The 13286-nt window shown below is 28.0% G+C and overlaps 5 non-coding genes across 5 annotated transcripts; all 5 read right to left on the bottom strand.

Moving 5' to 3' along the window:
- Positions 1-2: 2 nt before the first annotated feature.
- NCU15730 lies at positions 3-156 on the bottom strand. The gene has a single exon (XR_898040.1). It is a non-coding gene; the product is annotated as a 5.8S ribosomal RNA (ribosomal RNA).
- Positions 157-362: 206 nt separating this feature from the next.
- Positions 363-2136, bottom strand: NCU15729. The gene has a single exon (XR_898039.1). It is a non-coding gene; the product is annotated as an 18S ribosomal RNA (ribosomal RNA).
- Positions 2137-5524: 3388 nt separating this feature from the next.
- On the bottom strand, positions 5525-8824 carry NCU17322. Its single transcript, XR_898038.1, has one exon. It is a non-coding gene; the product is annotated as a 28S ribosomal RNA (ribosomal RNA).
- A 17-nt stretch (positions 8825-8841) lies between these two features.
- Positions 8842-8995, bottom strand: NCU17321. Its single transcript, XR_898037.1, has one exon. It is a non-coding gene; the product is annotated as a 5.8S ribosomal RNA (ribosomal RNA).
- Positions 8996-9186: 191 nt separating this feature from the next.
- NCU15726 lies at positions 9187-10975 on the bottom strand. Its single transcript, XR_898036.1, has one exon. It is a non-coding gene; the product is annotated as an 18S ribosomal RNA (ribosomal RNA).
- Positions 10976-13286: the final 2311 nt, after the last annotated feature.

The raw sequence follows: 13286 nt of genomic DNA, 5'->3' as shown, positions 1-13286 counted from the left end.
AATAACGTTCGAATAAGTATATTCGCCAAAATATTAGCAAATATAATATACGTTTAAAGATTCGATAATTTACTAAATTCTACAATTTATATTACTTATTATATTTCATTATATTCTTTATTAATACTAAAACTAAGAGATCTATTATTAAAAGTTTTAATTTATTTAAAAATTTACTTAGAGAGATATAAAATATTAAGAATTTAATTTCAATACTCCAGCGGGCAGCCTCCCGCAAATAAGAGACCCAAAGATCCGGGAGGGCCCAAAGGCTTTTCCAGACTACTAGCGCTAAAATAATTATATAAATAAAATTCGTAATAGTTTATAAGAGTTTTATAATTCTATAATAATCTTTCTATTAATTTACTAATAGAAACCTTATTACAATTTTTATTTCCTTTAAATAATTAAATTTAAATAGCTTTCTAGCCCTAAGTAGTCGTTACTAACCTCCCTAAACCAATTCGGAAATTTTACTAAACTATTTAATTAATAGTAGTAATAGGCGGTATATATAAAGGGTAGGGATATAATTAATATAAGTTAATAATTTATATTTATTAAGGATTCTTTATTAAAGAGTAATAATTGTAATATTCTATCCCTAATATAATATAATTTAATAAAATTACTTAAACCTTCCAATTAAAGGAATATTTACTAATTATATTAATATAGCGCGCGTACGGCCTAAAATATTTAAAGGCATTATAAACCTATTATTACTTTAAATTTCTATTGGTTTAAACCGATAATCCCTTTAAAAAATTAACGTACTATTAAAGTAATATAAGCTATTTAGTAAATTAAAGTTTCGTTCGTTATTATAATTAAATAAATAAATTACTCTATTAACTAAAAACGGCTATATACTACTACCTACGAAATTAAAAAAGAGCTTTCAATTTATTAATCCTTATTATATTTAGACCTAGTGAATTTCCCCGTATTGAGTCAAATTAAGCCGCAAGCTCCACCCTTAATAGTACCCTTCTATTAATTTCTTTAAATTTTAACCTTATAATTATATTCCCCTAGGAGCCTAAATATTTTAATTTATTATAAGGTACCGAATAGGTTAAAAAATAATACTATCCGATCTTTAATTAGTATAATTTATAATTAAAATTATAATAATATCTAATCGTCTTCAATCCCCTAACTTTCGTTCCTAATTAATAAAAACATCCTTAGTAAATACTTTTGCAATAATTAGTTTTTAATAAATCTAAGAATTTTACTTCTAATAATTAAATATTAATACCTCCAACTATCCCTATTAATTATTATAATAATCTTAGAAACTAATAAAATAAAACTATACATCCTATTCTATTATTCTATATTAGTATATTCGAATATAGGCCTTCTTTAAACAATTTAATTTATTTATAATAAAAGTCCTAATTCCCCAACACACCTAATAAAGAATATACAATTCTCTAGGAAAAAAGGCCCAACCCAATTAATATATATAGTAAAGCGGACTAATAGACCGAGCCTAAAATTCAATTACAAACTTTTTAACCTTAATAACTTTAATATATACTATTAAAACTAGAATTACTACAACTACTAGTACTAAATTTACCCTCCAATTATTCCTCGTTAAGGGATTTAAATTATATTTATTCCAATTATAAAACCCAAAAGAACCTTATATTAATATTTATTATCATTACCTCCCCGTATCGGAATTAAGTAATTTATACGCTTACTACCTTCCTTAAATATAGTAACCGTTTTTCAAATTCCTTCTCTAAAGTCGAGCCCTAACCCTCCGTTACCCATTATTACTATAGCTAACTAAGACCTAGCCATCGAAAATTAATAGGGCAAAAATTTAAATAAACTATTACTAATATAAAACTATATAATTTAAAAAATTATTATAAATTACTAATTAACCCCGAAGGGTATTAGTTTTTAATTTAATAAATACACCCCTTCTAAAGTTGGGGTTTTTAATATATATTAACTCTAAAATTACTATGGTTATCTATATAGTAAAGTACTATCAAATAAACTATAACTAATTTAATAAACTATTCGCAATTTTATAATTTAATTATTTAAATTTAAATATATATAGTTTAATCTTTAAAATAAATATATAATTATTAATAAAATTAATTAAATAACTATTATACGCCTAAAAAAGCCAACCGTTCGTAAATAAACGAAAGAATTTACAAAATTACGAAGGTAAGTAGTCCGAAGCTTATATAGTAAGGCTAAACTTACTTCAAAATATATATTTACTTTCCCTTCTTAAATTCCCTAAAATATAATCGGTAGGAGGACGGGAGAGTGTAGAGCGCCTCTCGCATACTACTTATATACCCTAAGAGGAGGCCTAATATAAAAGATTCTACCCGAAGGCTTCCTTAACTAACTAATACCCTTAATAACTTATAAATAAATTTAACTAGCGGCCAATTATTTATAGAACCTACCCTTCGGTATTTATAGAATATTCCCTAGCGTCTATAGAATCTTCTTAAATACTACCCAATAAAGGCAAAACCCTTACTAGAATAATACTAAAATAATTCGTACTATTAACATTAATTCCCTAGTAAACTATAGGGAGCTATATAATAATAATATTCTATAAATTAGAATTTAATTTCCTTTATAAATTACTATAAGAAGGTACCTAAACTATAAGTTAAAATAGCCCTCCCGCAAAAAGCTTCTAAATAGAATAAGCCCTATACATCCTTACCCACACCTATAAAAAAGAGCCGGAAGTAAAAACGACCAAATAATCTTACTATTTACTCTTTCCTATTACTCTCCGCCGCTCCTTCTTATATACCCTCTAACCTTAAATCTAAAGATAGTACAATCCAACGGTCTAAATTATAACTTTTCAACTCCTGTAAAATTCCCTAATATAAAAAATTTTAAAAATTAATTTACAACCACCCAACTACCCAACTAGGTCGTACCTTCTTAAAAATCTCACTCCAAATTTATAAAAACTACACCTTCCTCATCAAATTAATTATACCTTCCTTACCTACCCGGTCATTCCTACCTACCCTACACTTAATAAATACTATCTACTTACTACTTTTTTCTTTTTAACTTTAATCTTACCTTTTTTATACAAGCCCGTCGTACTTACCCTATAGTTCTTACCTACCCTATACTTAATAAATACTACCTACTTACAATTTTCCTTTTTAAAACTTCGGCTTCCAAAGGTCGATTGCACCTTCCTTACCTACCCGGTCGTTCTTACTTACCCTATACTCGGTAAATACTACCCTTTACTACCTTTCCCTCTTCTACTTTTTTAACCTCGGCCGTACCTTTCTTATATAAAGCAAACGTACCTACCCTATAGCGTCCACTCAAACTACATTTCTACTAAGTAAAAAACTAACTACTTTTTATCTTCCTTAATATAATTTATAATATTTTATAACTATATTAAAAATATTTATATTACTTTTATTTTTTTCTTTTTATATTTACTAATTCAACCTTCTTTATTAATATATTAACTTCAATATATTCTCCCTACCTATATAATTAAAGCTACTTAATACCCTACTTATTCTACTAATTATTTATACCCCCTAAATTCTATTACCCTTCTTTTTCTATTACTTTCAAAATTTCTTTTTTTTTTTTCTTTTTTTCTTCTTTTTCTTCTTTCCTACTATTAATTATTTACCTACCCTTCCCTAACAATTCATTCAAAACCATATAAATTCTAATTAATTGACTTAATTACTTCTAAATACCTTCTTCTTCCTATATTTATAAAAAAAACCTCTACCCTTATTATAATCCGGCTCCTACTATTTTAAAAGTATTTATTTACTTTATAAACGCCCTTACTTAATAAAGATTTGGAGGTAGAATAAAAGGACGAAAAGAAGAATAAAAAGAAAAAGAAAGGAAGAAGCTTACTAAGGGGGCAAGACATTACAAAAGTAAAAAGGTAGAAGGAAAGTAAGAAAAATATATATAAAAAAAAAAAAAAAAAAAAAAAAAAAAAAAAAAAAAAAAAAAAAAAAAAAAAAAAAACAAAGAAAAGAAGAATAAGAACCTTCTTTATTTTATTTACATATTAATTATATTACTTTTTTATCCTTGTATAGATATAATATAAAAGAAGGGAACGGAGGGGGGTTTGGAGGTATAAGGAAAGAAATATTAAGAGAGGAAAGCCCTAAAAAGAGGTTAAAAGCTAAAAAGAAAAAAGAAAAAGGAAGAGAAAAGAAAAAAAGGACTAAAACGAAGGAAGACGGAGAGGAAAGGAAAGGGAGGAGGAAGAATAATAAAGAGGATAAAAGTAGGAAGAAGAAAGAGGGAGGAGAAAAAAAAGAAAGAAAAAAAATAAATAAATAAAAAAGGAAAAGAAAAAGAAGAAAGAAATTTTTATTCCCCCCCTAAAAATTAAACTATTTTTAACCTAAGTAACCTACCTACCGCCTCGCCTACCTAGAAATTAAAAAAATAGCCTCCTCCTTTATACTTTTATTTTATATAAAAATATAATCCCGTACAACCTTTTCCTATTTACCCTACTACATCTTCTAATAAAAAGGCTATAAATACTTTTATTTAATTATATAGCTTCTTTACTTACTTACCCCCTCCTACTACCACCCTACCCTTTCCTTTAATAAACCCCTCCTAATAAGAGTTAGAAAGTAACCCCTTAGCCCCCCTAAACTTCTCGGTCCTTCTTACCTACCTTACATAAACCCTCGCCCTTACCTTCCTAATATAGCTACTATCTATATAAAAATTCTATACTTAAACGCGCCTATTTACCCTATACACCTAACCCGCCCGGACGCACTTACTTACCTTTTCTTCTCTATACTACCTTATATAATTCGAACGTACTTACTTACCCGGCGCCGCACCTAACCCGGTTATAAATATATTTACTTATTTAAAATTATAAATTTACCTAAAAATTACTCGCTTACCCGGTTACTCCTACCCCGCCGCCGTTCAGTCGGTTATTCTTACCTACTCTACCTATTGTAATTACTAAAATTTATAAAAGCCTAGCCTAGCCGTACCCGTATATACTACGCCAGTCAACGCTTCCCTAAATATATACTATATATAGCTACCGAACCTTCTACAAATTAACTATTAGTACAATAAACCCCTTATACCCAGCCCACCTACACCCCTAGAGTAACGTTATTTAAACCTAAGAAATACTAAATTTAATTAAATCCCCTTCCTATCCCTACTTACCTTACATTTTCCCTCTAATAAAATACTTTTACCTTCTTAAATTCTAGTAACTAAATTTCAGGGGGACCCTCTAGTAAATACCTACTTATTAAACAAACCCTTCTATTAGGAAATTTAAACGAAGGAGGGCTTACTCTTAGTAAATTATAATAATAAGGCTATTCTATTATTTATAGGACCCTTTCACATATCTAAATCGTCTATAAAGAATTTGATCCAGTACGTATTAAAATTACAATACACGAATTACCACTAGCTACTTTAAGGCTAATAAAGAAATCGCCTATTAAAATACGAGGCCGGAGCCTATTTTTATACATTTATAACATACTAGAAGTATTATTACATTCTAATATAAATTTTAACTTAAAAGTATTTAATTATTATTTAATAAATAGTAGTATTACGGTACTACCCAGTCGAATAATTATAAAAACTAATTATTTAAATAAATAGTTCTTTTTATACTAAATTTAATTATTATTATAATAAGGTTATTAGTAGGGTAAAACTAACCTGTTTTACAACGGTCTAAACCTAGCTTACATTCCCTATTAGTAAGTAAATAATTTAACGTTTACTAAATTCTACTTCGGTATAATAGGAAGAACTAATATTAAAAAATTAAAAAGCAACATCGCTATAAACGCTTAGCCGCTACAAACTAATTATCCTTATAATAACTTTTTTAGTACCTCTAGCTTTAAATTTCGAGGGATTAAAGGATTGATAGGCTATACTTTTATAGTTTGTATTTATATTAAAAATTAAAATTAAGGGGACTTTTACCTTTTTATTCTATTAAAAATTTCTATTCTTTATAAGCCCCCCTTAAAATACTTACATTATAGTTTAATAAATATACCGCCCTAATTAAATTCTCTACTTAATAATATCTTTAACCCGGGTCGGCCTACGAAGGACCTTAAAACTAGAAGTTGGACGAAAATCTAGCCCTACTTAATTAAATAAGTAAAAAAACAATAGGAGTAGTAGTATTTTACCGGCGCCGAAGCTCCTACTTATTCTATACCTCCTATATTTTTTTATAATATTAAATTAGAATTAAATTTAATAGGGTCTTCTTTCCCCGCTAATTCTACTAAGTCCGTTCCCTTAGCTATAGTTTCGTTAGATAGTAGATAAGGATAGTAGGAATCTTATTAATCTATTTATATATATTACTAATTAAATAATAAGGTATTTAATTATTTTAAGAGAATTATAATTATTCCCGCTATTTACCCGCACTTAGTTGAATTTCTTTACTTTAATATTTAAAATACTAAATAGAAATTATATTGCGTTAATACTACTTTCTAGCTATTGTAATACTATATTTTAATTAAATAATTAAATTCCTTTTATTTATACTAATTCTAAATTAATTATTAAATATACGTTAGATAATTAAAATCTATTAAGGGCTTTTACACCCGGATATTAAAAACTATTAGCCGGTTGCCCGGCTAGTAGCGATCTACTCCTAAGGCGTTTACTTAAAGCCTAACGTACCTAACCCTTAAAGTTAATCCTTTTCCCGAAGTTATAGATCTATTTTACTAACTTCCCTTATTTATATTATTCTATCAACTAAAAACTATTCACTTTAGAAACTTACTATAGTTATAAGTATAATTTAATATAAGAATTATTCCCTCCTACGGATTTTTAAGGGATATTAAAAACGTACCGGACCTAATAGAAATATCGGGCTCTTCCAACTATTAAACCCTATCTCCAAACAAATTATTTTTAAAGTAATAAATTATTAAGAAGAAAAGAGAATTCTATTTAGGGCTCCCGCTATTGTTTCTATATTTAATTACGTTACTATATAAAACTTATATTTAGGTACTAAAATATTAACTAGCTTCCCTTTTGCTATACGGGGTATAAATACCCCTTTAAAACGGAACTTCCCTATAATTTAGGATCGATTAACCTATATCCAACTATTATTTATATAGAACCTTTCCCTACTTTAGTCCTTCAAATTCTTATTAAAATATTTATTACTACTACTAAAATCTATATTAAAGGCCGTTCGACCTAGGTTTACACCCTAAGCTTCGTTATTAACCTCTATAGCCGCCTACTCCTTAGGGCATTATTTCTATCCTAAGGGCGGAGTATAAGTAGAACGTTTAAACGCTATTTATTTTTAGGGTTAATATATTTAGTAAATAAATTATTATATAGTCCTTAACAGATTCCAACTTCTATAGCTACTATCCTACTATTAAAATATATTAATACTTTTTATAGTATCTAATGAACGTCTACTCTAGCACTTTAACCCTATATTCGATTTATCTCATATCACTAGTTTTACTTACTAAAAATAGCCTACTAGTATTAATATATTTAAATACCTACGTTCAATTAAATAATAAAGGCTTCTTATATATTTAAAATTTGAAAATAGATAAAGGCTAAAAAGCGCCCCCGAGTCCCTAATTATTCACTTTACTTTATAAAACTAAAGAATAATACTATTATCCTAAAGGAAACTTCGGCGGTAATTAACTACTAAATAGTTCGATTAATCTTTCACCCCTATATTTAAATTTAATAATCGATTTACATATTAGAACCGCTATAAGCCTCTACTAGAATTTCCTTTAGCTTTACCCTATCTAAATATAATTTACTATCTTTCAAGTCTAAAACTTAACGCTCTTACTTAAATCTATTTAAATATATTAGAATCGGTCGATAATACGCCGAAGTTCTTACCTACGTTTACTTTTATTATATATACAGGTTTTATACTTAAATACTCGCGTAAAACCTTAATTCCTTAGTCCGTATTTTAAAACGAGTTATTAATAACTATTATACTAGTATCCTTACAAATGCACGAACCTCGGTCCTAGCGAGGGCATTACGCCCGGGGCTATAATACTCTTAGAGGAGCTATATTCCCCGGACCTTTATCCCCCTACTAAAACTAATATTAGTTTAAACTATCCCAAATATACTAATAAAAATATTAAATAATTAGAACGGCGTAAGTTTAATTATAAACGCTTCCCTTTTAATAATTTTACGTACTATTTAACCCTCTTTTTAAAGTACTTTTTATTTTTCAATTATTCTACTTATATACTATTAGTCTCTAGCTAATATTTAGCTTTAGAAGAAATTTACCTCCTATTTTAAATAATATTCTTAAACTATTTAATTTATTAAAGGAGCTTTATATTAGATCGGCATCCGACTATACGGGGTTCTTACCCTCTATAGCGCTCCGTTCTAGGGGATTTAAAAGGTACCTTATTAAAAACTTCTTTTATAAATTACAATTTAGATTGAAGTTAGATTTTAAATTTAAATTATTGCTACTTTATTCGCTATTACTAGGGTAATCCCTATTAATTTCTTTTCCTCCGCTTATTAATATATTTAAATTTAGTGGGTATTCCTACCTAATCCAAGGTTAACTTTAGAAATAAGGGGTTTTATAGTAAGAACCCGTTATATAATTATAATAATATAGAATTACTATATTCGGTATAACTAACGAACCCACTATTAATTTTAAAGGACTACAGATAGCCGCGGATCCCTAATGTAAATAGAGCTTAATAATTAAAATAATATTCGAATAGGTATATTCGCTAGAATATTAGCGAATATAATATACGTTTAAAGATTTAATAATTTACTAAATTCTATAATTTATATTATTTATTATATTTCGCTACGTTCTTTATTAATATTAGAATTAAGAGATCTATTATTAAAAGTTTTAATTTATTTAAAAATTTATTTAAAAAAATATAAAATATTAAGAATTTAATTTCGGCACTCCAGCGGGTAGCCTCTTACAAGCGGGAGACCCGAAGATCCGGAAGGGCCCGAAGGCCTTTTTAGATTGCTAGCGCCGAAGTAATTATATAAGTAAAATTCGTAATAATTTATAGGAGTTTTACAATTTTATAATAATCCCTCCGCTAGTTCACTAACGGAGACCTTATTACGACTTTTATTTCTTTTAAATAATTAAGTTTAGATAGTTTTCCAGCCTTAAATAATCGTTACTAACCTCCCTAGGCTAATCTAGAAACTTTATTAAATTATTTAATTAATAATAGCAATAGGCAATATATATAAAGGGTAGGGATATAATTAATATAAATTAATAATTTATATTTACTAAGGATTCCTTATTAAAGAGCAATAATTATAATACTCTATCCCTAATATAATATAGTTTAATAAGATTACCCGGACCTTCCGGCCAAGGGAGTACTCGCTAACTATATTAATATAGCGCGCATACAGCCTAAAATATTTAAGGGTATTATAAATTTATTATTACTTTAAATTTCTATCAATTTAAACCGATAATCCCTCTAAAAAGCTAATATACTACTAAAGTAATATAAGCTATTTAGCAAGTTAAGGTCTTATTTATTATTATAATTAAATAAATAAATTACTCTACTAATTAAAAATAGTTATATACTACTACTTACGAAATTAAAAAAGAGCTCTTAATTTATTAATCTTTATTGTATTTAAACCTAATAAATTTCCCCGTATTAAATTAAATTAAGCCGTAGGCTCCACCCCTAATAGTACCCTTCCGTTAATTTCTTTAAATTTTAGCCTTACAACTATATTCCCCTAAGAGCCTAAATATTTTAATTTATTATAAGGTACCGAACGGGTTAAAAAATAATACTATCCAATCCCTAATTAATATAATTTATAATTAAAATTACAATAGTATTTAATTATCTTCAATCCCCTAACTTTCATTCCTAATTAATAAAAATATTTTTAATAAATACTTTCGTAGTAATTAGTCTTTAATAAATCTAAGAATTTCACTTTTAATAATTAAATATTAATACCCCCAATTATCCCTATTAATTATTACAACGGTCTTAGAAACTAACAAAATAGAATTATATATCCTATTTTATTATTCTATACTAATATATTCGAATATAGGCTTTCTTTAAACAATTTAATTTATTTATAATAAAAGTCCTAGTTCCCCAATATACCTAGTAAAGGGTATATAGTTCTCTAGGAAAAAAGGCCCAACCTAATTAGTATACGTAGTAAAGCGGACCGACGGGCCGAGCTTAAGGTTTAATTACGAGTTTTTTAACTTTAATAATTTTAATATACGCTATTAGAGCTAGAATTACCGCAGTTACTAATACTAAACTTACCTTCCAATTATTCTTCATTAAGGGATTTAAATTATATTTATTCCAATTATAAGACCTAAAAGAGCCTTATATTAATATTTATTATTACTACCTCCCTATATTAGGATTAGGTAATTTACACACCTACTACCTTCCTTAAATATAATAACCGTTTCTTAGGCTCCTTCTCCAGAGTCGAGCCCTAACCCTCTATTACCCGTTATTACTATAACTAGTTAAAACCTAGCTATCGAAAATTAATAAAGTAGAAATTTAAATAAACCATCGCTAGCGCAAGGCCATACAATTTAAAAAATTATTATAAATTACTAATTAACCCCGAAAAATATTAGTTTTTAATCTAATAAATATACCCCTTCCGAAGTCGGGGTTTTTAGTATATATTAGCTCTAGAATTACTACGGTTATCTATATAATAAGGTACTATTAAATAAATTATAACTAATTTAATAAGCTATTCGTAATTTCGCAATTTAATTACTTAAATTTAAATATATATAGTTTAATCTTTAAAATAAATATATAACTATTAATAGAATTAATTAAATAACTATTATACGCCTAAAAAAACTAACTATTCGTAAGCGAGCGGAAGAGTTCATAAAGTTACAAAGGTAGGCGGTCCGAAGCTCGTACAATAGAGCCGAACTTGCCTTAAAATATATATCTACTTTCCCCTCTTAAATTCCCTAGAGCGCAATCGGTAGGAGGATAAGAGAATATAAAGCGCTTCTCGTATACCGCTTATACGCCCTAAGAGGAGGCCTAATATAAAAGGTTCTACCCGAAGGCTTCCCCAACTAACTAATACCCCCGACGGCTTATAAATAAATTTAACTAGCGGCCAATTATTTATAGAGCCCACCCCTCAGCGCTTATAGGGTACTCCCTAATACTTATAGGATCTTTTTAAATACCGCCCGGTAAAAGTAAAACCCTTACTAGAACAATGTTAAAGTAATTTATACTATTAATATTAATTCTCTAATAAACTATAAAGAGCTACACAATAATAACGCTTTATAAATTAGAATTTAATTTCCTTTATAAATTACCGTAGGAAAGTACTTAGGTTATAGGCTAGAGTAGCCCTCCTATAGAAGGCTTCTAAATAAAATAAGCCCTATACATCCTTACCTATACCTATAAAAAGGAGCCGGAGGTAGGAACGACCAAATAGTCTTACTACTCGCTCTTTCCTATTACTCTCCGCCGCTCCTTCTTATATACCCTCCAACTTTAAATTTAAGGATAGTACAGCCCAACGGTTTAAACCGCGACTTTTCAACTCCCGCGAAATTCCTTAGTATAAGAAATTTTAAAAATCGATTCACAGCTACCTAACTACCTAATTAGGTCGTACCTTCTTAAGAATCTCGCTCTAAATTTACAAAGACTATACCTTCCTTATTAAATTGGTTGCACCTTCCTTACCTACCCGGTCATTCCTACTTACCCTATATTCAGTAGGTACTACCCGCCTACTATTTTTTTCTTTTTAACTTTAATCTTACCTTTCTTATATAGGCCCGTTGTACCTACCCTATAATTCTTACTTACCCTATATTTAATAAACGCTACCTACTTGTAATTTTCCTTTTCAAAACTTCGGCTTCCAAAGGTCGATTACACCTTCTTTACCTACCCGGTCGTTCTTACCTACTTTATACTTAATAAATACTACCCTTTACTACCTTTCCTTCTTCTACCTTTTTAACTTCGGCCGCACCTTTCTTATATAAAGTAAACGTACTTACCCTATAGCGTCCACTTAAACTACATTTCTACTAAGTAAAAAGCTAACTACTTTTTATTTTCCCTAATATAATTTATAATATCTTATAACTATATTAAAAGTATTTATATTACTCTTATCTTTTTCTTTTTATATTTACCAATTCAACCTTCTTTATTAATATACTAACCTCAATATATCCTCCCTACCTATACAACCAAAGCCACCTAATACCCTACCTACTCTACTAACTATTTATACCCCCTAAATTCTATTACCCTTCTTCTTCTACTACTTTCAAAATTTCTTTTTTTTTTTTCTTTTTTTCTTCTTTTTCTTCTTTCCTACTATTAATTATTTACCTACCCTTCCCTAACAATTCATTCAAGACCGTATAGGTTCTAGTTAATCGACTTAGTCGCTTCCGAATACTTTCTTCTTCCTATATTTATAAAAAAAACTTCTACCCTTATTATAATCCGGCTCCTACTACTCTAAAAGTATTTATTTACTTTATAAACGCCCTTACTTAATAAAGATTTAGAGGTAGAATAAAAGGACGAAAAGAAGAATAAAAAGAAAAAGAAAGGAAGAAGCTTACTAAGGGGGTAAGATATTACAAAAGTAAAAAGGTAGAAGGAAAGTAAGAAAAATATATATAAAAAAAAAAAAAAAAAAAAAAAAAAAAAAAAAAAAAAAAAAAAAAAAAAAAAAAAAAAAAAAAACAAAGAAAAGAAGAATAAGAACCTTCTTTATTTTATTTACATATTAATTATATTACTTTTTTATCCTTGTATAGATATAATATAAAAGAAGGGAACGGAGGGGGGTTTGGAGGTATAAGGAAAGAAATATTAAGAGAGGAAAGCCCTAAAAAGAGGTTAAAAGCTAAAAAGAAAAAAGAAAAAGGAAGAGAAAAGAAAAAAAGGACTAAAACGAAGGAAGACGGAGAGGAAAGGAAAGGGAGGAGGAAGAATAATAAAGAGGATAAAAGTAGGAAGAAGAAAGAGGGAGGAGAAAAAGAAGAAAGAAAAAAAATAAATAAATAAAAAAGGAAAAGAAAAAGAAGAAAGAAATTTTCGCTCCCCCCCTAAAGACTAAACTATTCCCAGCCTAAG

The sequence above is a fragment of the Neurospora crassa genome (assembly GCF_000182925.2).
Source record: "Neurospora crassa OR74A unplaced genomic scaffold supercont12.8, whole genome shotgun sequence".
In the NCBI taxonomy this organism is placed as follows: Eukaryota; Fungi; Ascomycota; class Sordariomycetes; order Sordariales; family Sordariaceae; genus Neurospora; species Neurospora crassa.
This window is presented reverse-complemented; position numbering and strand designations above follow the sequence as displayed.